The sequence below is a fragment of the Dasypus novemcinctus genome, chromosome Y (assembly GCF_030445035.2).
Source record: "Dasypus novemcinctus isolate mDasNov1 chromosome Y, mDasNov1.1.hap2, whole genome shotgun sequence".
In the NCBI taxonomy this organism is placed as follows: Eukaryota; Metazoa; Chordata; class Mammalia; order Cingulata; family Dasypodidae; genus Dasypus; species Dasypus novemcinctus.
The window spans coordinates 17,279,072-17,305,647 of record NC_092216.1 but is presented as its reverse complement, the minus strand read 5'-3'; the positions used below and the strand labels follow the sequence as shown (position 1 = coordinate 17,305,647).

Below are 26,576 nucleotides of genomic sequence, written 5' to 3'. Positions count from 1 at the left end.
CATGAGAAGGTGGTAAATGTACTACTGGATTTCTGGCTGTAATAACGAGGTGAAATGGGGAACTGCATTACAGAAGTTTCCTCGTGATAGTATGCCAGATGAGTTCCCGTACTTCTCTCAGACTTAATTTCGGGACAAAAATAGACTCAGGCAGAATGATCTGTGGGATGATAAATTTGGGAAAGTCACAGATACATTTACCCTAGTGTACATTTTACAGAACATCCCCAGATGTAGACATTTTGTACCAGCCCTCTCTTACAGAAAAAGATTAAACTTTGGTCCAGGCTTCCCATTAGGTAATACACTCAAAACTGTAGGATAACTAAGACTCAACATAAGAATATCTTTTTTTCTTTCTTTTTTTTAATTGACTTTGTAATAATATTACATTAAAAATATATATGTGATGTCCCATTCAACCCCAACCCCCCACCCCACCTCTCCCCCCCCCCCCCCAGCAACACTCGTTCCCATCATCATGACACATCCATTGGATTTGGTAAGTACATCTTTGGGCACCTCTGCACCTCATAGTCAATGGTCCACCTCATGGCCCATACTCACCCCCATTCCATCCAGTGGGCCCTGTGAGGATTTACAATGTCCGGTGATGGCCTCTGAAGCACCATCCAGGGCAGCTCCATGTCCCAAAGACGCCTCCACCTCTCATCTCTTCCTGCCTTTCCCCATACCCATCATCCACCATGTCCACTTTTCCCAATCCAATGCCACCTCTTCTATGTGGACATTGGATTGGTTGTGTCCATTGCACCTCTATGTCAAGAGGAGGCTCAGATTCCACATGGATGCTGGATGCAATCCTCCCACTTTCAGTTGTAATCACTCTAGGCTCCATGGTGTGCTGGTTGTCCTTCTTCAACTCCATCTTAGCTGAGTGTGGTAAGTCCAATAAATCAGATTGTAGGTGCTGGAGTCTGTTGAGGCTCAGGACCTGGCTATCACATTGTCAGTCCAGAGATTCAAATCCCCTAAATATATCTTAAACCCCAACATTAACTGCACCTCCAGCACATTAGCATGAAAGTCTTATGAAGGGAGATCCCATCTAAGTCCAGATTCATCACACATAAACACCATTTCCAAAGAGGGGCCATCTGACCTGGTAGTTAACCCCATCAGCCATGACCATAACTCCCATGGGTCTCTTTAGCCCTCAAAGGAACCAATATCTGGGGGTTGTATCTGCTTTATCTGTCTCTCTGACTCTGCTCAGTTGTGCATAAGGGCAATCCTTCTGCCAGTCTCCAGACTCTTTTCTAGAAACTCGTAGCCATATAAACTCATTTCTCCTTTCCATTTCCCCCTTACTTTAGGTCAAACAGCATTTTAAAGTCATGTTATTTTATGTAGATAGGGATATTCTGCTGATCCGCATTGAACCTTCCGTATAAGGTCATTTTCCAGTTGCATCATCAGTTGGTAGTTGATAGTGGTCCCTCGGTGCCAGGGAAGCTCATCCCCGGGTGTCATGTCCCACGCTGGGGGGAAGGCATTGCATTTACATGCTGAGTTTGGCTTCGAGACTGGCCACATTTGAGTAACATGAAGGCTGACAGGAGGAAATTCCCAGGCACAATGTTGCTCTAGGCCTTGTTCTTATTTTAGGCTTATCAGCTCACAAGCATAGTCATTAGCATCAGGGGCTCACTGTTGAACCCTCACTCCCTCCCGGTCCCCACCGCTGCACCTGGGAGACTGTCACTGCTCCCCTAGGGACCACAACAGAGCACCACTGGCCAGGAACCCAGTACCCCCTGCTGTGGTCTTTAATTGTTGCCACTATGAGTATATCCAAACATTACCATGCACCCTGGACATATGTTCAGTACAGCTCCCTGTCAGCCATATATCACATGTCAATGGCATCCCATACCAGTATCCCTCCATTGCCATTGTTGAAACACTCTGTGATCCAGAACTCCCCGAAATTTGAAGCCCAATATAATGTCAGGGTCCCTTACTAGGGAATGGCATATAGCGATGGGTTTAAAGGTTAGATAAAGAACACGTGTTGACTTGGAAAATATTCTACTTCCTATTTTTTTCTTTTTTCTTTTTTTTTCCCCCTGATTATTCAGCTTCTCTTCACAGGAGCCCTAGACCACAGCAATGCATATATATAATATACAGCACTCCCGTACATCCACCACAAAACCTTTTCCCTTCCACAGCGATACTCTTTCACCCTATTCACATCATATTTACTTAACGTGATGTGATGTACAGAGTCTGAGACACTAGCTTTCTAACAAGGTGACATCTGTGCTTACATTATGGTGCATACTTTAGGATACACAGTTTTTTACATTCTTAGTTATCCTATGTTTTACATTATGGTTTACATTATCAGTCTGTCATCTCCTCTATGTTATGGTGTAATATTACATGTTTTATATCCATCCTTGTGTACTCTCAAGAAACTCCTCTCTTACCCCCCATTTACCTTGGTTCCACACATTTAACGTCCATTTTCCCTTCCAGCTTGGTGCCCACAGTGACAGCCAACCTCCGTTTCCTGAGGAGCCACTTCCAGAGATAGATGGAATAGTGTTCAGGGCCTAACTTGCTCAACTGCCCCAATGCCCTGGGAGCCACCCTTTCTCTCGAGGGATACAGTTCCCTCTATTTGATGGCATTAGTCCTCCCCAGGATGTGGGTCCACCCCCACTCTCACTACTTGGGTTTCTACCCCATGGTGTCACCCACTCTGGCAGAATGAGCATTTAGACATTCCCCAGGAGCCCGTCCTGCATCAGACCCTCCCCTCCGAGCATTCTAAACAGGTAACCCTCTTTATTATATTTTGATATGATTTTCTCAGCATTTTACTTTCCACCAACACCTGACCCTCTCCTGTGTTCGTATGCTACCCCTCCCTCCCCCCACTTTTGGGCAACGTTACCCATCCGTCTCTCCCCAGCCACCCTCAAACCCGCAAATCCCCAACCAAAGGCAACCCCTTGCCCCCCTTTTATCTCTTCTTTGTGTTCATACTTACCACCATCTCGTCTTAAATTCCACCCCTGCAGACATCGGCTCACATCCTTCCTCCACCCTCCGATTTCCTGTAAGCCTATCATTCAGTCTCTTGCTATCTAGGGCAGCTTGGTTATTTCATATCATTGAGGTCATGTAGTATTTGTCCTTCAATGTCTGGGTTGCTTCACTCAACATAAGGTTCTCAAGATTCATCCATGTTATCACATGTGTTTGTAGTGTGTTTGTTCTTACAGCCAAGTAGTATTCCATTGTGTGTATATATCACATTTTATTGATCCACTCATCTGTTGATGGGCATTTGGGTTGATTCCAACTTTTGGCAATAGTGAACAATGCTGCTATGAACATTGGTGTACATATATCGGTTTGTGTCCTTGTTTTCAGTTCTGCTGGGTATATACCCAGCAGTGGTATTGCTGGGTCATAAGGCAAATCTATGGCTAGTTTTTTGAGAAACCGCCATACTGTCCTCCAGAATGGTTGGATCCTTCTGCATTCCCACCAGCAGTGGATGAGTGTTCCCCTTCCTTCACATCCTCTCCAGCACTTGTATTCTTCTGTTTTTTTTCATAGCTGCCAATCTTATGGGTGTAAGATGGTATCTCATTGTAGTTTAGATTTGCATTTCCCTGATAGCTAGAGATTTGGAACATTTTTTTCATGTGCTTTTTTGCCATTTGTATTTCTTCTTCGGAGAAGTGTCTGTTTAAGTCTTTTTCCCATTTTTTAAATGGGTTGTTTATCTTTTTATTTTCAATATATAGGAGTTCTTTATATATGCAAGTTATAAGTTTCTTATCAGATATATGATTGCCAAATATTTTCTCCCACTGTGTGGGCTCCCTTTTTACTTTCTTGACAAACTCCTTTGAGGTGCAGAAGGCTTTAATTTTGAGGAAGTCCCATTTATCTATTAGTTCTTTTGCTGCTCGTGCTTTTGGTGAGATATTCATAAATCCATTTCCTATTACAAGGTCCTGTAGATGTTTCCCTCCACTGCTTTCTAAGGTTTTTATGGTCTTGGCTCTTATATTTAGATCTTTGATCCATCTTGAGTTGATCTTTGTATAAGGTATGAGATGGTAATCCTCTTTCATTCTTCTACATATGGCTATCTAGTTCTCCAGACACCATTTGTTGAATAGGCCACTCTCTCCCAGTTGAGAGGGTTTGGTGGCTTTATCGAATATTATGTGGCTGTATATGTGAGGTTCTACATCAGAGCTTTCAATTCAATTCCATTGGCCTATGTGTCTTTCCTTATGCCAATACCATGCTGTTTTCACCACCGTAGATTTGTAGTATGTTTTGAAGTCAGGTAGTGTGATTCCTCCAATTTCGTTTTTCTTTTTCAGTATGTCTTTGGCTATTCGGGGTCTCTTTCCTTTCCAAATAAATTTCATAGTTAGTTTTTCTAGTTCCTTAAAGAAGGCTGCGTTGATTTTTATTGGGATTGCATTGAATGTGTAGATCAGTTTTGGTAGGTTAGACATCTTAATAATGTTCAGTCTTCCTACCCATGAACAAGGAATAGTCTTCCATTTATTCAGGTCTTCTCTGATTTCCTTGAACAATCTTGTATAGTTCTCGGTGTATAAGTTCTTTACCTCTTTAGTTAAATTTATTCCTAAGTATTTGATTTTTTTATTTACTATTGTGAATGGTATTTGTTTCTTGATTTCCTCCTGATCTTGCTCATTATTGGTGTACAGAAATGCTACTGATTTCTGCGCATTGATCTTATAACCTGCGACTTTACTAAACTCATTTATGAGTTCTAGAATCTTCGTTGTAGATCTCTCAGGGTTTTCTATGTATAGGATCATGTCATCTGCAAATAATGAAATTTTGACTTCTTCCTTTCCAATCTGAATGCCTTTTATTTCTGGTTCTTGCCTCAGTACTCGAGCAAGTACTTCTAAGACAATGTTAAATAGGAGCGGAGACAGTGGGCATCCTTGTCTTGTTCCTGAGTTTAGAGGGAAGGAGTCTAGGATTTCTCCATTGTAAACAATATTGGCTTTAGGTTTTTCATATATACTCTTTATCATGTTCAAATAATTTCCTTGTATTCCAATCTTTTGGAGTGTTTTTATCAAGAAAGGGTGCTGTATTTTGTCAAATGCTTTTTCTGCATCAATAGATATAATCATGTGATTTTTTTCCTTCAATCTGTTTATATGCTGTATTATGTTGATTGATTTTCTTATGTTGAACCATCCTTGCATACCTGGGATGAATCCCACTTGGTCGTGGTGTATAATACATTTAATGTGTTGTTGAATACGATTAGCAAGTATTTTGTTAAGTATTTTTGCATCTAGGTTCATTAGAGAAATTGGTCTGTAATTTTCCTTTCTTGTGATGTCTTTGTTTGGCTTTGGTACTAGGGTAATGTTGGCATCATAGAAGGAGTTGGGTAATGTTCTTTCCGTTTTGATTTTTTGGAATAGTTTCAGCAGGATTGGTGTCAGTTCTTTCTGGAATGTTTTGTAGAATTCAGCTGTGAAGCCATCTGGCCCTGGGCTCTTCTTAGTTGGGAGATTTTTAATAACTGATTCTATCTCTCTGCTTGTGATTGGTTTGTTAAGATCATCAATTTCTTCTTTTGTCAATATGGGCTGCTTATGTGTTTCTAGGAATTTGTCCATTTCCTCTAGATTGTCATTTTTGTTGGAATATAGTTTTTCAAAATATCCTCTTATGATAGTCTTTATTTCTGTGGGGTCAGTGGTGATATTGCCTTTCTCATTTCTTATTTTGTGTATTTGCATCTTCTCTCTTTTTTTCTTTGTTAGTGTCGCTAAAGGTTTGTCAATTTTGTTAATGTTCTCAAAAAACCAGCTCTTGGTCTTGTTTATCTGTTCAAGTGCTTTCTTATTTTCTATTTCATTTAGTTCTGCTTTTATCTTTTTTATTTCCTTCCTTCTTCTTCCTGTTGGGTTACTTTGTTGTTGTTTTTCTAATTCCTTCAAATGTGCAGTTAGTTCTTCGATTTTTGCTCTTTCTTCTTTTTTGATATATGAATTTATGGCTATAAACTTCCCTCTCAATACTGCTTTTGTTGCATCCCATAAATTTTGGTATCTTGTGTTATCATTATCATTTGTTTCAAGGTAGTCATTGATTTCTTTTGAGATTTCCTCTTTGACCCACTGTTTTTCTAAGAGTGTGCTGTTTAATTTCCAAATCGTGGTGTGAAATCTGGGCTTCTGTCCCTTGCAAATCTCCAGCTTGACTCCACTGTGGTCAGAGATAATGTTTTGTATGATTTCAATCTTTCTGAATTCGTTCAGCCTTTCTTTGTGGCCTAGAATATAATCTATCTTGGAGAATGATCCATGTGCGCTTGAGAAAAATGTATATCCTGCTGTGTTTGGGTGTAGCGATCTATATATGTCTATTAGATCGAGCTCCTCTAATATACTATTCAGATGTTTTGTTTCTTTGGTGATTCTCTTTTGAGATGCTCTGTCCAGAGTTGATAGTGGTGTATTAAAATCCCCCACTATAATTGTAGATGTATCTATTCTTTCACTTAGTTTTTCCAGCGTTTGCCTGATGTATTTAGAGGCACCCTTGTTAGGGGCATAAATATTTATGATTGTTCGATCTTCTTGACAGATTTTCCCTTTGACTAAAATGTAGTATCCTTCTTTGTCTCTCACAATTGTTTCACATTTAAAGTCTATTTTTTCTGATATTAATATAGCTACTCCTGCCTTTTTTTGGTTATTGTTAGCTTGTATGATTGTTTTCCAGCCATTCACTTTCAATCTCCATGCGTCTCTGGGTCTAAGATGTGTCTCTTGTAGACAGCATACGGATGGGTCATATTTCCTTATCCAATGTCCCAGTCTGGATCTTTTGATAGGTGAGTTTAATCCGTTGACATTCAGTGTTATTACTATCAAGGAATTATTTGTGTTAGCCATATTTTGATTGGATTTGTGTTTGTCATATTTTGTTTGTATATTTTTTTTTGTCTTTTTTGTTGTTGTTGTTGGTCTTATACTCTCCTCCAACTCTGCCTTTCCTGTTTTTTCCTTTCTTCCTGCAGAACTCCCTTTAGAATTTCTTGAAGGGGAGGTTTCTTGTTGGTATACTCTTTCAGTTTCTGTTTGTCTGTGAATATTTTGAACTCTCCATCATGTTTGAATGCTAGTTTAGCTGGATAGAGTATTCTTGGTTGGAAATTTTTTTCCTTTAGTACCTTGACTATATCATACCACTGCCTTCTTGCCTCCATGGTTTCAGAAGAGAGATCAGCACTTAATCTAATTGAGCTTCCCTTGTATGTGATGGTTTTCTTTTCTCTTGCTGCTTTTAGAATTTTCTCTTTGTCTTGAGCATTGGATAATTTGACCAGTATATGTCTTGGGGTGGCCTGTTGGGGTTTATGACCAGTGGAGTGCACTGTGCTTCTTGGATATGTACATCTGTCTCTTTCAGTAGATTTGGGAAGTTTTCAGCCATTATTTCCTGCAACACTCCTTCTGACCCCTTTCCCTTCTCTTCACCTTCTGGAATGCCTATAATATGTATGTTTGAGCGTTTTGCATTGTCATTCAGGTCCCTAAGTCCTACTTGGATTTTTTCTATCTTCTTATTGACCCCTTCTACTATCTGTTTGATTTCTGATGTACTGTCTTCCACATCACTAATTCTCTGCTCTGTCTCTTCTAGTCTGCTGATATTTGCTGCAAGTGTATTTTTGATTTCTTGAACTGTGTTGTTCATTCCCATCATATCTGTTATGTTTTTGCGTATGTCTGCAATTTCCCCTCCAAGTGATGTCTTCATGTTGTTAACCTCTTTCATTACTTCGTCAAATTTGTCGGTGATAAATATTCTGAGATCTTTCATTGCTTGTGCCAAGTTTTGCTCCCCTTCATGATTATTGGTTTGTTGATTGGATTCAGCCATGTTTTCCTGATTACTGGTTTGATTTGTAGATTTTTGTTGCTTTCTGGTCATCTCTTTATCTTGACGGATTTAATCACTTCCTTAGCTTCTTTGTCTGCTCTTGGAGGTTAATTAGCTGTTATTTTTGCATAGGTGTTATATCTTCTCTTTGTCACTTTTTTCTTCTTATTCTAGTTTCTTGTTGTTGGTTAAGTTCACTTTAAAGGAAAGTATTAGTGTTGGGGAAAGGCAATTGTGTAAGCAAGGGAAAAGTGTAAAGTAGTATTGGTGATATATGTTAACAAAGCAAGAATATGAGATCTGGGAGGATGGAGGTTAGATTCATGTAAATTGTGTAGAGTTATAGCCGTAGGTAGAGTACCTATTATGAGGTAGATGATTGAATAAGGGAGGAATATGGTATGAGCTAAAAAGCTATTGATTTCGTGAGAGAGGGAAAGAGAAAAGAAAGGTAATAGTTTCAAAAGTGGATAACAGACAGAAAACAAAACATAGGTATTAGAAATTAAGACTTAGACCCTTTGTGGGTCGAAGAAAGGGAGGTGGGAGGTGGAATATAGGAGTGCCAGTAGATGGTGGCGGATATCAAGATGTAGGGGAAAGAGGATAGTGTAGGTAGCCTAAATCAGTTCACACAGAAATGAGGCAGTGAAGGATGAGAAAACCCAGCGAATGTGAGGTGTTTCCTGCTGCACCTATTGTATAATTGAGTTAAAATAAACTAAGTAGAATATGAGGGACAAGAGGGAGAGAGACAACAGAAAAAAAGGGAAAAAAAAGAAAAAAAAAGGGGGGGGAAGAAGGGACGAGAGGAAGAAAGGAAAAGAGGGTGGGCAATGGGTGGGGAACAGGTAGGGGAAAGAAAAAAAAAAAACAAAACAGATATACACGAACCAGAATTAAAACACCCACTACACAGCACCTACCACACACACAAAAAAACTTAAATAACTGAGTAAAAAAAGACTTCGGGGGATACGCTGTGAGAGAAGACTAGGGGATAATGCGGTGTTAGCAATCAGGAAATTGAAAAAAGTAAAGAATAAGTCAAAATGAAAATAAAAACAAAACAAAATGAAACGATAAAGAAAAAACACCAACGTTGAAGGCTAGGGCATTTAAGGACCTCAGATGGACCTCAGTGCGTGATGGATTCAGGGATGGAAAGTCTGAGATATTGAGGACTCAAGAGGTGTGAGTCTCTGTAGTGTGGGCCACCAGAATTTAGGGAATTCAGACCTGGCAGCCTCCAATCTGGTCAACAGGAAGCCTGGGAGCCCCGCAGTGTAACACAGCCCTCAGGGATCCCCACAGCTTGATGCCAACCCTATGGGGGAAGTCAGATCCGCAAACTCTATATTGTGACTGAACCCTGCAATTCACTTACTTTGCTGGGCTCATTAGTAAGTTATCTTTCACTTCAGCTTTTGGACAGCTCCCATCCTGTGATTCCAAACCACTGCCACTAGAGGGCGCCTCTACACCACAGCCACTTTACTAGTACAGATCCGAAGCCCGGCCTGTGACGCCGAAAACAGATTCCAATACCGGAATTCTCAAGGTTCGCAGAATATTCCCTAATCGGCTTCCAGACGTGTCCCCCCACCCCCCTTGCTGCAGCCTAGAACAATTTTCCAATTACTTCTCTTTATTGCCTACAGCCTATTTGGGTTGGAGAACGGTTGCCGGGCTTTTGGGGGCGGGGCTTCAGGCGGAAGCGCTATTGTTTATATTCGCACTCAAAAGTTTCTCCCGGTTCACAACAAAACACCGTCTATCTTCCCAAATCGATCCACAAAGGCGATCTGTCACATCAACCTGTCAACAGCTCGCTCAGAGCTCGCGAACTCCTTAGCCCTTCAGAGCCATCCAAAAGCGGAACCCCAGGACAGGACCGTGGTTCCCCCCACCCCCAACACGGAGGAGCCCGTGCGCGGGTCTCACCTGCGGGCAATAGAACCCAAATTATATCTACTAGACCAATCCTCTCCGTTACCTTTCCACCCAATGGATGTCCCGGCACTTCTGCCCTGCAAAAATCCCGAAAAAGCCTTGCCTTGGAGAACCTGCTGCCGCGCCCAGCCGTCTCTTCCCGGGACAGACCACAAAGGCAAGTTCACTCAGCAACCATCTTGTCTCCTCCCCAAGAACATCTTTTCCTCATGAAATACTGAAGGTAGTTGATTCCTATCCTGAATGGTTTTCCACCCAACATCTTTCAAAGTCCAGGACATGTCCATTTGGTGACTCTTTCCTTTTCTTGGTCATCTTATCCTCATTAGTACAATTTACTATGGCAGACTGACCCACACCTTGAAAGTCTCAATAAGAAGGGACAATTACTTACTTGCTCCATAATGAGTATGTGGTCACTTCCCAGAAACAGCTCTAACCCATGGATACACTGAAGAATTGGTGCTCCTGTAGATGGAAATGGGAGGTTGTTTACCACAGGACTTCCTTTTCATTCCCAGATGAAGGAGTCCACATGAGCATCTCTGTCACTGACTTTCCTACACTGACATTGCTGACTCTAAATAGAACCCACCTTCCCATTTTTAGGGGCAAACTATGTTCTGTGCTACAGCAGCATCATCAAGGTTGAGAGTTTGATATCAGATCAAAATCACCCACACCAGACCATTGGCCATGGGGTGCAGCGATGCCCAGAGATGTACTCACCAAATGCAATGAATGTGTCATGATGATGGGGAAGAGTGTTGCTGTGGGGGAGTGGTTGGGTGGGGGCGTTGGGGGTGAATGGGGACCTCATATTTTTTTAATGTAATATTTTTTAAAAAATGAATTTAAAAAATCACCCACACCCCTTCAAATGTAGCCACTTTCTGCATGGGTTTAAAACTCCAGGGAAGAGCTGTGCATTTTCTTGAGGCAGGCAGCTGAAGCTCCAGCAGAGAATTCTTGACAGGCTCTAAATGCTATTCCCATCACTCAACCAAACACAGGACTGAAGGACTTTTCCAGATCCATGATTTTTAGATTTCAAGGAACTCTTGTGCCTCCTGCCATCTTGCTTTCTAGAAATTGGAAAATGAAACTGTATTCCATTACCTCTGCATGTGGAGGATAGGACAGCAATCTGGGCTTTGACATATGAGTATGAAATGGGCTATTTCTGAAGATTACATTGCCCTTTCCCACTAATCAATTCTCTTGATAACGTCTTCCCTTATCAGTATTTAAAGACTAGAGGAAAAGTTGGGGCAAACTCCTCTGATCACTTAACATTCTCTACCAGCACTTTGCTGCCATGGCTCGTTTCTGGTGCGGTCTGTCCTGGCATGAAGTGCAGGAAATACTACCATGGCAGCAGGAAACAAAGTTCTAAAATACTCTTGTTGACTTTACCCAGTCTTGCCATTAGCCATAGATTTTATCAGGATGTGCAACCTAGAAAACTCAGCTATTTCTTTCCTGGAGTATAAAAATTTAACTGATCTACAGTTCAACTTATTTAGTGCTTTCGCATCAGCCTTAAAGTTTAGATATTTGTCTGAGTGCCCAACTGCACAATCTCTGTAACCTTGTTTTCATTGACTACCTGCCCATCCTAGTCTAAGAGTCCTCTCCATGCAGAAAATATAGCCTGAGCATTTAATAAGAATTCAGGCTGAGTCACCCCAAACCTTCCGACCCCCACCTGTCAAGAACTTGCTCTTAATCTCACTCTCTCTTTTCTTCATAATGGTCAGCCTCTTCTAAAAAGAAATTTTTGATATGCACAGTATGAAGCATTTCACAGGGATTACATCACTTAATCCTCAAATAAGCACATTAGTTAGGGTGAGCAGTTAAATCTTAAAAGGTGGAGAATCTCAGAGGCTAGGTAAATTGTAATATCACAAACCTATTGAGAGGTAGAGCCAGGAGCTGGATCAGATGGTATGAAACAGAGTCTGAGTTCTTAACTGCAACACTGGGATATCTCATAGAGGGTCCACTCCAGTTGTGAAGAGAAAGGCAGTGAATTAATTTCTAAGAGAATCAGACTATATAATCTGATGTTGCCATCTCACTTAAGAATGGTATTTTTAGTGTATTATCAGTGTACATAACTCCTTGGTTTATAACTCCCTCTGCTAACTTCTACTCTGGTAATGGACTTTCTATTGGGACATTGATTCCCAAGTGCTATTATTTTCAAGGATGGTACTGGGGAAAATACTTGGAAGTTCTGACAAATCTATCTTCCCTCTGTTTCTTGCCTTAGCTACCTTCCTTTCAGAAAGTCTTGCATATCTCCTTTTTGGTCTTAGATATGTGAACTTCATAGGTGAACTCTAGGGGTAATTCTTTTCTTAAACTTCCACTAGTATTTCCACCTCTTAATTCCACAACTTCTGCAGAGCTCAGGCAATTCCAACAGTATTAATCATTTACACTTAGTAAAATCAGAACTACTACAGAACACTCATACAAAAAATAAACCATATCTGGAATGAAATTATAAGAACAGTTTGTTACATGAAATGAAAAAGAGTGGCATATCCTTAGGATTGTAAATATGTTTGCCAAGGTGTATTGAGTTATTGATTGAAGATAGTGTCTAAGCTCCGTTACTACTTTGCTTCTTAGGTCTGAACCCTTTCAGATGAAGGTGTTGTAGCACTAACTCCAACAAGTCTTACAGGTGTTCTTTTAGTGTTCTAATTCTAATTAGTGTCTGGGTCTTTTGCTTTCAACCTGAAAAACCTCATCTGAAATTCCTGTAATGTATTTCTGTAAGCAACAATTTCCCACATTTGGCTACTTGGGAATTTCTTTATTTTACTTCATTTTGGATAGAGTTCATTTGGATACAGAATTTGTGTTGAGAGATACTTTTTCTTAAAGCACTCTGAATATGTCTAAGAAGAAAGCTGAAAAGTCAACTCTTGGTCTTACTGGGTTTCCTTTGTAAGTGATGAGACATTTTCGTCTTGGAGGAATCATGATTATATTTTTGCCTTTGACTTTCAGAAGTCTTTTTTTAAAATAACATTTCTGTTTTGTATCTCTTTGCACTTATTCTGCTTCAAATTTGATGAGCTTCTTGGATATCTATTTTATTGTTTTCCAAAACATTTGCAAATGTGCTGCCATTATTTCTTCTTCTAATATGCTTTTTTCTCCTTTTTCGCCTCTTCTCACCTCACTCCCCTCATTATGCATGTGTGCATGTGCTTGATATTTTTCCATATCTCTGTGGTTCTCTTGTTTTTCTCCAACCCTTTTTCATTTGGGCTGCAAAGTCTATGTCAATCTGTTTGTAAGTTCGCTAGTTCCTCTTTCTCTTCAAAACTACTGTTTATTTCCTCTAGTGAATTTTTAACTATTTTGTACTTCTAAACTCAGTCTTGTTAAAGAATTATATCTATCTCTACATTAATAGACTGTATTTGATGCAACAGTGTCATCGTGTCTCCCTTTTTTTCTTTAATCATGCTTCTCCTTTTTAACAGGAAAATACTTAAAATGACTATTTTCTAGATTTTTCCCATTAAATCTGACATCTTACAACTATGAGAGGAGTTTGTGGTTCAGATTGTTTTCCATTGTATATGTAAGTCTTTTTGTCTATTGCATACCTGGTAATATTTCTGTTGGATACTGGCCAATTAAAAAACTGTAACAACTCTGGTTACTGGTCTCCCCTCTACATTTGGGGTTCATTGTGATTATATTCCTATTTATACTGACTGGCTGTATTATTTAATGAACTCTGTCCCCCATCACACCCACCCAGGAGTATCCCATTCATGTTGCTCTTCAGCTTTATATATGCCCACTATAGACAGTGGGTTGATAGTTGCATTATTTGTATACTGTTTCTCTCTTTCCCTGACAAACATACCTGTAAAACTCTACCACCTGCTGACTATATTTGCTCAATATTTTTAAACAAAGTTCTAGGCCTAAATTGCCTTATCAGCAAATTCAATCAAATTTTTCTCTTTTGAAGGAATGGCTTCTGGTATCCAGCTTAGATATTTACTGTAACATAGTAGGACTTCTCCTATCTTTTTTAATTCTTCCACTCTCCTGCTTCTTCAACTCTGCCATTTTCCCCTCCTCCCTCCAACCAGGGCTAAATCTGAGCCAGGGCCCTTTAGCTTGGTATGGGGACAATGACTGGCTTTTTTCCTGAGTGATGCAGTATACAAGGTGAGCACTAATTGTACTTAGGAGCAAAAGTGTGAGGTTCTCTCACCTTAGTTCTTTTGGTTTAGAATCTCTGCTTAGGAGAATTATCTGGTATGGGTATCTCAGCACACCACTTAAAATGGAAAATCTCTTTTCCACAAATAGGAGACTGGTGGACAAGGTGCCCCCAATATTTGAGAGTATTTAGCCTCAGTGGTAGTGAATCAATATCAGAAATTCTCAAATCTTTTTTCCTTCTTGGAAGAAAGCCCACTGGCTGAGATGGGCAGAGAGGAAGCTGCAATCTGGAGTGGAGACTGCCTTACTGACCTGGGTTGGGAAGGTAGGAATCAAGGATAACAAATGGTATTGGTGTTGGTTTAAAAGCCCAGGAGTGGTACTGCACACACAGAGAGCTGATGCAGCAAGATGATGCAATAAAGAGAGACACAGATTCCCAGTGCCACTAACAAGAATAGAAGCAGACACAGAAGAAGACACAGTGAAGGGACACAGAGAGCAGACCATTGGGGGGGACTGGGAAGGGAAGGCGAGAGAAATAATAAATAAATCTTAAGGGAAAAAAAAAGCACCTCTCTAGTTGGGATTTGATAATAATCCCTTTGGCCAGGGAGGCTCATTCCTGGGAGTCGTATCCCATGCTGGCAGGAAAGTAATGTTTTTATCTGCTGAGTTTGGCTTAAAAAGAGACGACATTTGAGCAAAAAGGAGGGCCTCTGGAGGCAAATATTAGGCAACACATAATTAACTAGCATAAGTTTCAAATTCAAAAGACAAGGTTGATAAGTACAGTAAACAATATCAAGGGTCTATCAACAGATAATCCTTCACTACACACCACACCTGTACTTGGGGCATTCTTGCTGACCCATTAACGAATGTAACAGAATTCCCGAGGATGAAAATTTGATATTCTTTCAGTTATCATGTGCTGCAACTGCAAACAAAGTTTCATGGGATTTACGCCCCCTCACAATTGGAGGCATAGTGGGCATCACCATCCCCAAATCCTCAAGATTAGGGAATGAACAGTGGTCGAAAGTATACTTACTATTATTCTACTCTAAACTTATTGTTATATTAGCAATGGAAGAACTTTTATCATTGATATGGAGGCAGCGGCCCCTGGAGGTTCTGAGGAGAGGGAAAGGGAAAAGTAGGTGTAATATGGGGGCATTTTTGGGACATTGGAATTGTCCTGCATAATGTTGAAAGGATGGATACAGGCCCTTATGTATTTTGTCATAACTTACAAAATTGTGTGGGTCAGAGTGTGAGCTATAATGTTAACTTTAATCTATGGTTAGTGGCAATGATTCAAAATGTGTTCATCAATTGTAACAAGTGCACCACACTAATGAAGGATGTTGTTAATGTGGGAAAGTGTGGGAGGGGGGAATTGGGGCATATGGGAATGCAATATATTTCTTATGTAACATTTATGTAATCTGAAGTTTCTTTAAAATCAAAAAATTTTGACAAAGCACACCGCTAGATGTCTTACAGAATTGTAGTAGACTTTTTGAGTAGATATTTCTATATTTTCTGTTTGCCCTTAGGCCCAAATCTAGGGGATGGTTGTTTTTAAAATATTTTTTATCAGTACCAGTGGATAACAACGTACCAGAAGTCCTCAATGACCTAGGTCTCATTGAGCTGTTCTCTTTAAAATGTATTTTCTAGTGCCTATGTTGTTCTCTCTTTCTGGGTGTGATTTTCTGTGTCAATCTCTCTCTTCATCTGCATTTTATTTCTATGAAATCTTTCATTAATGACTGTGTTTATTTGCACATTAAGTATCTCCATATCTTTCTCTCTGTATCTCAGATTTTGTGACGAATTTCTGCATGTGAGTGTGTCTTCAGAATAGAGGCAGCTGCTGGAATGTGACAAAACTGTGGTCTACAGGATGAAGACTTGGAGGGCTGTACTACCAGGGAAAGTTCTCTCATTTGTGATGGAAAGCTTTCTATTTTAAGATTTCTTTTATTAATTTGTTCTTCCCACTCACTGCTTACTTTTGCTATCTGTTGTCTGTGCCCATTTTCTGGGTGCTCTCTCTGGCACTCATTTCTCTTTTGGCAGCAGGAGGCAGAGAACCCAGGACCTCTCATGTGGTAGGCAGGAGCTCAATCACTTGAGTCACCTTTCCTTCTGTGATGGGACGCTTTTTTATAAAGTTATTTTTAATTGTATTTTTAAAAAAATATATAGATCACAAAAAATGTTTACATTAGAAAATATGAGGTTCCCATATATTCAACCCCCCACACCCCCGACATCAACTACCTCTTTCATCATTGTGGCACATTCATTGCATTTGGTAAATACATTTGGAGCAATGCTGCACCACATGGATTATAGTTTACTTGTAGAATACGCTCTCCCCTAGTCCAGCCAGTGGATTATGGCAGGATGTCTAATGTCCTGTATCTGACCATGCAATTTCATTTATGAAACTTCAAGTATAGAAAATGCCCCCACTTCACAACTCTTCTTCCCTCTTCTTGTGCTCAGCAACTACAGTGGCCACTGTTTCCATGTCAATGATACAATTTCTGCCATTAACAATAGTACTGTAGTAGAATACAAGTAAGTCCAATCTAATCCATATTTTATTCCTCCATCCAGTGGACCCTGGGATGTTTATGTCCACTCCACCTCTAAATCAAGATGGGCTTAGAGCCCGCAAGGCTGATGGATGTGATTCTCTTGTTTGCAGTTGTAGGCACTCTTGGTTCCCTGCTGTGGTGGTTAACCATCTTCACCTCCCTGTTAACTGGTCTGGGTAAGTCCAAGAAAACCAAGAGTAGGTGTTGCAACTACACTGAGGCTCAGGGTAGAGCTGGCACATGCAGTCCAGAGATTCAAATCTCTTGTGTATACACCAAACCAGAACTAACCACAAGTTCAGTAAAAGTGACAGAAGAGGCATGTGTAGAAAGGTCACATCTGAGTCCAACCTCATCACACTCAGGAGCACAAATTCCAAAGTACAGCACACCAACAAGACACTGAACTCCAGATTCATCTACCATCACTGTAGAACCCATTTTTCTCTGTAGCCCTCAGGAACGCCAGTACCTGGTGTTGCATCTACTTTGGCTGTTTCTGGGATCCTGCTGAGATGTGCATAAGTGCAACTCCTCTGTTGACCTTCTGACTCTTTTTGAAGTATCTTAACAATATAAATTCATTTGTCTTTACCATTTTCCCCTTTTATTCAAGATCTTTTTCTAGTTGCATCACTGGCTGGTGATTAATAGTAATCAATTAATAGCACCAGGGAGGTTGATCTGCAGGAGTCCTGTCCCACACTAGGGGGAAGGTAATGGATTGCATGCTGAATTTGCTTAATGAGTGACCATATTTGAGCAACATGAGGCTCTGAGGAGGTAATTATAGGCTCAATGCCCCACTAGGCCTAGTTGGAATTATAGACACACAGGCTCATATGCACAGTCATCAGCATCAAGGGCTCATCACTGGACCATCCTCCCTCACTGGTCTTTGCCCTTGTACTTGGGGCATTGTTCCTGTTTCATTGGGGAATGTGACAGAGCTCCCCTAGCTAGAAACTCAGTACTCCTTCAGTTGTATTAGTAACTCTACTGTGAAAATTACCAATAAATATCAGAACATTTTTATATACCCTATATACATGTCCTGGAGAACTCCATCCCAACCATGTGTCCACCATCAATAGCACCCCCCACCAGGGTTCCTCTCTTGCCATAGTTCAACCACTCTGTGGTCCAAAATTTCTTCAAAAATGAAAGCTAATATATCACCAGATTCAATTAGTAGGACAATGAAATAGTAATGATAGGATTAAAGGTTAGAAATGGAATAGATATTAATTCAGAAAACTAAATTAAAGTAAAAAATAAATTGAGGTATTAAAAAATGAAAAATGTCATAACACGTTGTTTTTGACATTTTGCCTTTCATCACTGTACAGGGGTTGCCCTGTGTGTACATTGGCAAGGAAATTTCATTCATCCCTTCCTCAGTGTCTACATCCTTTTTCTTTTTAATTTTTTCTTCAAAAAAGTTTTAGATCAATTTCAGTCACATATACAATATAGGAGACTCACATATATCCAACATCAAACACTTATACCTTCCCCAGCAATGATGTGTTTACATGTTCATATTTTATTTACTGCAGCAGATGTAATGATATTGAAAGGTAGCTACCAAACATGGTTCCATTTTGGCTTACATTTTGGTTTACAAGATTGTACACTTATCGAAAATTTAGCTATATTATGCCTTATATTATGATTTAAATTTTAGACTATACACTTTTATATACTTTTGGTAAAATTTAACATACCTATATCCATCATTGCATAGTCTTGTGGAACATTTCCATTGCCACCAAGTTGTCCCTGCTTCTATCTATTCTGTTCCTCTCTGAACCTCCCCTCAGGGCCCACATTGACAACCAAACTTGACTGCTTGTGGGACCACATTCACAGATATTGTAGCAATGCTTGACATACTAGACTGTCCTCCCACATTGGGAGCCACCAATTTTCTCTTGAAAAACCTTTCCCTCTGTTTGAGAAGATCAGGCCTCCCCAGGATAGGAGTACACCTTTCCACTTATAGTATGGGTCCCTACCCAAAGACATAACACATTATGACAAAATTAACACTCACAAACTCCTTAACAGCCTACCTCTGTGCCAGAAGACCCCATTAAGTATCTTAAACAAGTAATCCTTCCTTATATTTTCTAAAGAGTTTTTATCAACATTATAATTTTAACAACATACTCGACAATCTCCCATGTTCATCTGCTCCCCCCACCTTTCCCCTAATTCCTTGGGCCATATGACACATTCTCCTAACTCTAGGCCCCTCAAACCTGCCAAGCCCCACCCAATAGAATCCCTATGCCCCCATTTTAACTCTTCCCTTTATTTACCTCCACTTTATAATAGATTTCACCCATGTAGGCATCAGTTCACAACCTTCCTCTCCCCCAATCCCCACCCCACCCAATTTCCTGTAAGCCTATCTTCCAGTCTCTAGCTCTCTGAGACAATTTGGTTTGCTTACTTCATACCAGAGAGGTCATGTCATATTTGTCCTTCAAGGCGTGGCTTGCTTCACTCAACATAATGTCCACAAGATTCATCCACATTATCCCAAGTTTTTGTACTGTATTACTTCCTACAGCTGAGTAGTATTCCAGTTGTATATCACATTTTGTTTATCCATTTACCTGTTGATGGGCATTTTGGTTGATTTCAAATTTTGGCAATAGTGAATAATGCTGCTGTGAACATTGGGGTGCACATATCAGTTTGTGTTCTTGTTTTCAGTTCTTCTGTATATATACCCAGGAGTGGAATTGCTGGGTCATGTGGTAAATCTCCAGCTAGTTCTTTGAGGAACTGCCAAACTGTCCTCCAGAATGGCTGGATCCCTCTGCATTCCCACCAGCAGTGGATGACTGTTCCCATTCCTCCACATCCTCTCTAACACTTGTAGTTTTCGGTTTTTGTAATAGCCGGCATTGTAAGTTGTGTTAGATGGTATTTCATTGTAGCTTTGATTTGCATTTCCCTAACGGCTAGTGATTTTAAGCATCCTTTCATGTGCTTTTCAGCCATTTGTATCTCTTCCTTGGAGAAGCATTTGTTCAAATATCTTCCCCATTTTTTAAATGAGTTGTTTTTCTTTTTCTTTTTGAGATATAGAGTTTGTTTATATATATAAGGTTTTAGTCTCCTACCAGTATATGGTTACCAAATATTTCCTCCCATTGGGTAGACTGCCTTTTCACTTTCTTGACAAACTCCTTTGAGGTGCAAAAGGCTTTAATTTTCAGGTGGCTCCATTTATCTACTTGTTCTTTTGCTCTTCGTGCCCTTGGTGTGAAGTTCATGAAGCCATTTCTTATTGCAATGTCCTGTAGATGCTTTCCTACATTCTTTTCAAAGATCTTTAAGGCCTTGGCTCTTATATTTAGGTCTTTAATCCATCTTGAGTTGATTTTTGTGTAAGGTGTGTGATGGTAATCCTTTTTCATTCTTTGGCATATGGATATCCAGTTTTCCACGCACTATTTGTTGATGAGGTCATTCTCTCCCAGGTGAGTGGGCTTGGTGGCATTGCCAAATATGAGATGAATGTGTATATAGGATCTATATTAGAACTCTCAATTAATTCCATTGGCCAGTATGTCAATACCATGCTGTTTTGACCTCTGTCACTTTGTAGTATATTTTAAAGACAGGTAGTATAATTGCTCCAATTTCATTTTCATTTTTCTTTTTCATTATGTCTTTGGCTATTTCGGGCCTCTTTCTTTTCCAAATAAATCTCATTGTTAGTTTTTCAGGATCTTTAAATAATGCTGTGTTGATTTTTATTGGTATTGCATTAAATCTGTAGATCAGTTTGGATATGATAGATGTCTTAATGATATTTAGTCTTCCTATCCATGAACAGGGAATATTCTTCCATTTATGTAAGTCTTCTTTGATTTCTTTTAACAGTATTGTGTAGCTTCTTGTGCGTAAGACTTTTATGTCTTTAATTAAATTTATTCCAAGGTACATGATTTTTTTTATTTACTACATTAAATGGTATTTGTTTCTTGAATTTCCTCCTCAGATTGCTCATTACTGGTGTACAGAAATGCTAGTGATTTTTGCATATTTCTCTTATAACATGACACATGACTAAACTCATTTATAATTTCTAGAAGTTTTCTTGGAGATCTCTCAGTGCTTTCAAGGTTTAGGATCATGTCATCTGCAAATAGAGAAATTTTGACTTTGTTCTTTCCTATTTGAATGACTTTTATATCTGACCTTACCTCAGTGCATGAGCAAGCACTTCTAACACAATGTTAAATAGGAGGTATAATAGTGGGCATCTTTTTCTTGTTCCTGGTTTTAGGAGGAAAGATGTCAGAATTTACAATTGTAATTGATGGTAGCTATGGGTTTTTCATATCTACCCTTTATCATGTTCAGACAGTTTCCTTCTATTCCTATCATCCGCAGTGCTTTCATCAAGAAAAGGTGCTGTATTTTGTCAAAATGTTTTTTTTTCTGGGTCTGTAGATATGATCATGTAATTTTTTTCCTTCTATTTATGTGGTGCATTACATTTAATGATTTTCTTATGCTGAAGCATCCTTGAATAACAGGGATGAAACCCACTTGGTCATGGAGTTTAATTCATTTAATGTGTTGTTGAACATGATTAGTATTTTGTTGAAGATTTCACATCTAGGATCCTTAGAGGGGTTGGACTGCAATTTTCCTTTCTTGTGTCTTGGTTGAGCTTTGGTATTAGGGCAATGTTGGCATCATAGACTGAGTTGGACACTGTTCTTTCTATTTCCATTTTTTGAGAGTTTAGACAACATAGGCGTTAGTCCTTTCTGGCATGTTTAGTAGAACTCAACTGTGAAGCCATCTGGCCCAAAGCTCTTCCTAGCTGGGAGGTTTTAGTGACTGTTTCTCTCTCTCTACTTGTGATTGGCTTGCTGGGATCATCAATTCCTTCATTTGTCAATGCAGGCTGCTTATGTGTTTCTATGAATTTGTCCATTTCCTCTAAATTTTCCTTCTTATTGGCATACAGTTTTCAAAGTATCCTTTTATGATAGTCTTTATTTCTTTTGGGTCAATGGTGATATCCTCATTCTCATTTCCTATTTTGTGTATTTGCATCATCTCACTTTTTTTCTTTGTTAGTCTAGCTAAGGTTTTGTCAATTTTATTGATCTTCTCAAAGAAACAGCTCTTTGTTTTGTTTATTATTTCTAGTGCTTTCTTATTTTCTATTTCATTTAGTTCTGCTCTGATCTTTGTTACTTCTTTCTTCCTTCTTCCTTTGCAGTTAGTTTTTTTTTCTATTTTTTAAAAATAATTTTCTCCATTGTGTGCAGTTAGGTCTTTAATTTTAGCTCCTTCTTCTGTTTTGATATATGAATTTATGCCTATTAATTTTCCTCTCAGAACAACTTTTGCTGCATCCCATAAGTTTTGATATGTTGTGTTGTGATTTTCATTACTTTCAAGGTAGTTTCTGATTTTCATTACTTTCAAGGTAGTTACTGATTTCTTTTGAGATATTCTCCTTCACCCACTGTTTGTCTAACAGTGTGTTTCTTAGCTTCCATATCTTGGTGCCTAATCTGAGTCTATGGTCCTTACAGATCTCCAGTTTCCCTCTATTGTGGTCAGAGAAATTATTTTGTATGACTTCAATCTTTCTGATTTCCTTGAGACTTTCTCTGTGGCCTAGCATGTGTCCCATCTTGGAGAATGATTCATGAGTGCTTGACTAGAATGTATATCCTACTGTATTTGGTGTAATGTTCTGTATATGTTTATTTGGTCCACCTCCTCTAATATATTATTCCAAGTCTTTGTTTCTTTATTGATTCTCTGTTGAGATGTTCTGTCCAATGGTGATAGTGGTGTATTAAATTCCCCCACTATAATTGTAGTTATAAATCTATTCCTCCACTCAGTTTTTCCAGTGTTTGCCTCATGTATTTTGATGCGCTATGGTTAGGAGAATAAATGTTTATGTTCATTCTTTCTTCCTGAAAGATTACCCCTTTCAATAATATGTAGTATCTATCTTTGTCTCTCAGACTGATTTTCTTTTAAAGTCTATATTTTGTCGGATATTAATATAGCTACTCTGGACCTTTTTTGTTTATTGTTTGCTTGTAAGGTTGTTTACCTGCCATTCACTTTCAACCTCCTTGAATCCTTGGGTCTAAGATGGGTTTCTTGTAGACAGCATATAGGTGAGTTATATTTCCTTATTCATTCTTCCAATCTGTGTCTCTTGACAGATGAGTTTATTCCATTGACAGTCATTATTATTACTCTAAAGGGAGTAACATATTATCCATATTTCTTTGGATATGTTTTTTTCTCTTTCTATTTTTGTGTTTTTAGTTGTTCTTACACTCTCCTACAACTCTGTCTCTCCTGTTTTTTCTTTCATTCTGCAGAGCTCCCTTTAGTGTTTCTTGAAGGACAGGTTTCTTACTGGCATACTTTGTTAGTTTCTGTTTATCTGTGAATATTGTTAACTGTCTGTCATTTTTGAATGCCAGCTTTGCTGGATAGAGTATTCTTGGCTGGAAATTCTTTTCTTTAGTATTTGATTATGTCATACCACTGCCTTCTTGCTTCTATGATTTTGGATAAGAAATCAACACTTAATGTTATTGAGCTTACCTTGTATGTGATGTTTCTCTTTTTTTTTAAATTTTTGTTGACTTCGGTATTTTCTCTTTGTCTTGAGCATATTGGATAATTTGACAAGTATATGTCTTAGGGTAGGCCTGTTGGGATTTATGCTTTTTTGGGTGTGTTGTGCTTCCTGGACATGTACTTCCATCTCCCTCATTAGGTTTTGGAAGTATCCAGACATTATCTCCTCCAATACCCTTTGTGTGTCCTTTCCCTTCTTTTCTCCTTCTTGAATGCCTATAATGTATATATCTGTGCATTTTTGTGTTGTCATTTAGGTCCCTAAGTCCCTGCTAGGTTTTCTCTGTCTTTTTATCAATCAGTTCTACAATCTGTTTGATCTCAGGTATACTGTCTTCGACATCACTGGTTCTTTCCTCTGACTCTTCAAATCCGCTGTTATTTGCTGAGATTTTTTTTTTAAGATTTATTTTTATTTAATTCTCTCCCTTTCCCCCCATGTCCCAGTTGTCTTTTCTGTGTCCATTTGTTGTGTGTTCTTCTGTGTCCACTTCTATTCTTGTCAGCAGCACCAGGAATCTGTGTCTCTTTCTGTTGCATCATCTTGCTGCATCAGGTCTCTGTGTGTGTGGTGCCACTCCCAGGTAGGCTGAACATTCTATCATGCTCAGCAGCTCTCCTTACAGGGTGCACTACTTGCATATGGGGCTCCACTACATGGGAAACGCCACTGCGTGGCATGGCACTCCTTGTGTGCATCAGCACTGCATGTGGGCCAGTCCACATCGGTCAAAGAGGCCCTGGGTTTGAACCATGGACCTCCCATGTGGTAGGCAGATGCTCTATCCATTGAGCCAAGTCCACATCCGAGAGTGTATTTTGATTTCTTGGATTGTGCCTTTCATCACCATCATATCCATTATCTTTTTTGCATATGTTTACCATTTCCTCTGCATGCTTTCCAAGTGTTTTCATAATATTCTTAAACTCTTGCTTCACTTCATTAAATAGGTCCATGATGTTTGTTTTGAGAGTTTTGATTAGTCGTTCAATGGTCTGCTCCTCTTCCTGATTTTTAGTTTGTTCATTGGATTGGGTCATGTTTTCCTGATTATTGGCATGGTTTGTAATTTTTATTGCTGTCTGGTCATCCTTTTATGTTGATGGGGTTTCTCAGTTGATTAGCTTCTCCATCTAGTCATGGGGTTTATTTAGGTGCTGATTTTATGTGTGTATTAAATCTTCTCTTTGACACTTTGTCTTCTTATTCTATTTCCTTGTTGTTGTCTAAGTTCTCTTGAAGGAAAATATTAAGGCCAGAGAATGCAAAAGAGGTTAGAAAAGAAAATGTATAACAGTTGTATTGATAGTAAGTGTAGGCAGAAGAACCATGTGATACCTATGGGAATGAATATTATACTCGTGTAAGCTGTGTAGATTTATAAAAATAAAAAAGTGGAGTACCTATAATTAGATGAGAAACTGAACATGGAGAATATAGTATCAATTAGAAGGCCAGTATTGTCAGGAGAAAGGAAAAGAGAAAAGACAAGACAATAACATAAAGAGTGTTCTGTCTTTTATGGGAAAGATAGAAACCAAAATAGAGGTGTTAGCAATAAAAGTCAGAAAAATTGGGGCTGAACAAAAGAGGTGGAATATGAGAGAAACAACAGGAGATGGAAGAGAGATAGATGTAAAGAAAAGGGGATAGCATTGGTAGCCTAAATCAGTATGCACAGAAAAGAGGATATAGAGGATGAGGAAACACAGCAAACAAGAAACACTGCCTGCAGCACCTAATAGAAAAAGGGATACAGAAAGGAAAAAAGAAAAGAAAAAAAGAGGAGCTCACTTCAGCAACACATATACTAAAATTGGAATGATTCAGAGAAGATTAGCGTGGCCCCTACAAAAGAATGACATGCAAATTCACGAAGTGTTCATATTTTTAGAAGCAGCTAGAAAGAGACCTCGAATAAAAGGGTCAATCAGATCCGCAGAATATCTTAGTCTACATGTTGGATCAAGTGTTAAAAACTGCTTTTTGACCTTGAATAAAAGGGGGAAATGGCAAAGACAAATGAGTTGATGTGGCTGAGGGTCTTCCAAAAGGGATCAGGAGGTCACCAGAGGGGTCACAGTTACACACACCTCAGCAGGACCCCAGAAAAAGCCAAAGTAGATACAACCCTACATACTGGTTCTCCTGAAGGCTACAGAGTTCCATAGGGTATATAGTCATGGCAGATGGATTTGGAGCTTTGTGCCATGTCAGAGGGCCCTACTTTGGAATTTGTGCACCTGAGTGTGATGGAGTTGGACTCAGGTGTGCCTTTTCTACACATGCATCTTCTGTCACTTTTACCAAACCTGTGGTTGGTAGAAGAGATGGTCCATACTCAGGAGACTTGAATATCTAGACTACTCATGGCTAGCTGGCCCTGAGCCTCAGCAGAGTGGCAATTCCTACTCTCTGGTTCATTGGTCTTACACAAGTCAACTAACAGGGAGGTGAAGATGGTCAACCACCACAACAGGGAATCAAGAGTGCCTTTAACTATAAGCAGAGGAATTGCATCCATCACTCATGTGGAATCTAAGAACCCTCTTGTTCTAGAAGTGGAGAGGACATCACTATCCCAGGGGCCACATAATGGAGGAATAAAATATGGATTAGAGTGGACTCACTGACCTTCTACTACGAAACTATTGTGATGAGTAATAGATGAAATTTTAGCATCAATTTAGAGAATGTGGACATAGTAGTTGCTGAGGGCAGGGAGAGCGAAGAAGAGATGTGATGTGGGGGCATTTTGAGGATTTTGAGTTGTCCTTAATGATATTGCAGGGTCAGATGATGAACTTTATATATCCTACCATAACCAACTGTATGTACTGGGGGAGAATGTGAACTATGGGATAAACTATTATCTTTGTAGTGAAGCAGTGCCCCAAAATGTGTTCACTGAGTGTGATGAGTGTGCCACAATGATGAGGGAGGTTGGCGTGGGATGAGTGATTTGGAGGGGTATACAGGAACTTCTTATATTTTTTAATGTAACATTTTTTGTGTGATGTATTTATCTTAAAAAAAAATACAATTTACAAAAATGATGTGATGGGGGTGGGGAGTAGGTTATATGGGAACCTCCTATGTTTTTTTGTTTTTCAATGATTTTTAATGTAACATTCCTTGTAATCAATTAACTTTAATTGAAAATATATATAAAATAAAAGAAAAAAGAGGAA

General features: G+C 39.2%; 1 non-coding gene and 1 pseudogene across 1 annotated transcript; one reads left to right on the top strand and one right to left on the bottom strand.

Moving 5' to 3' along the window:
- LOC139438267 (ADP-ribosylation factor-like protein 8B pseudogene) overlaps positions 1–24,425 on the bottom strand; it is a 122,477-nt pseudogene extending 98,052 nt beyond the window's left edge.
- A 746-nt stretch (positions 24,426–25,171) lies between these two features.
- Positions 25,172–25,278, top strand: LOC139438439 (U6 spliceosomal RNA). Its single transcript, XR_011648113.1, has one exon. It is a non-coding gene; the product is annotated as a U6 spliceosomal RNA (small nuclear RNA).
- The last annotated feature ends 1,298 nt before the right edge of the window (positions 25,279–26,576 follow it).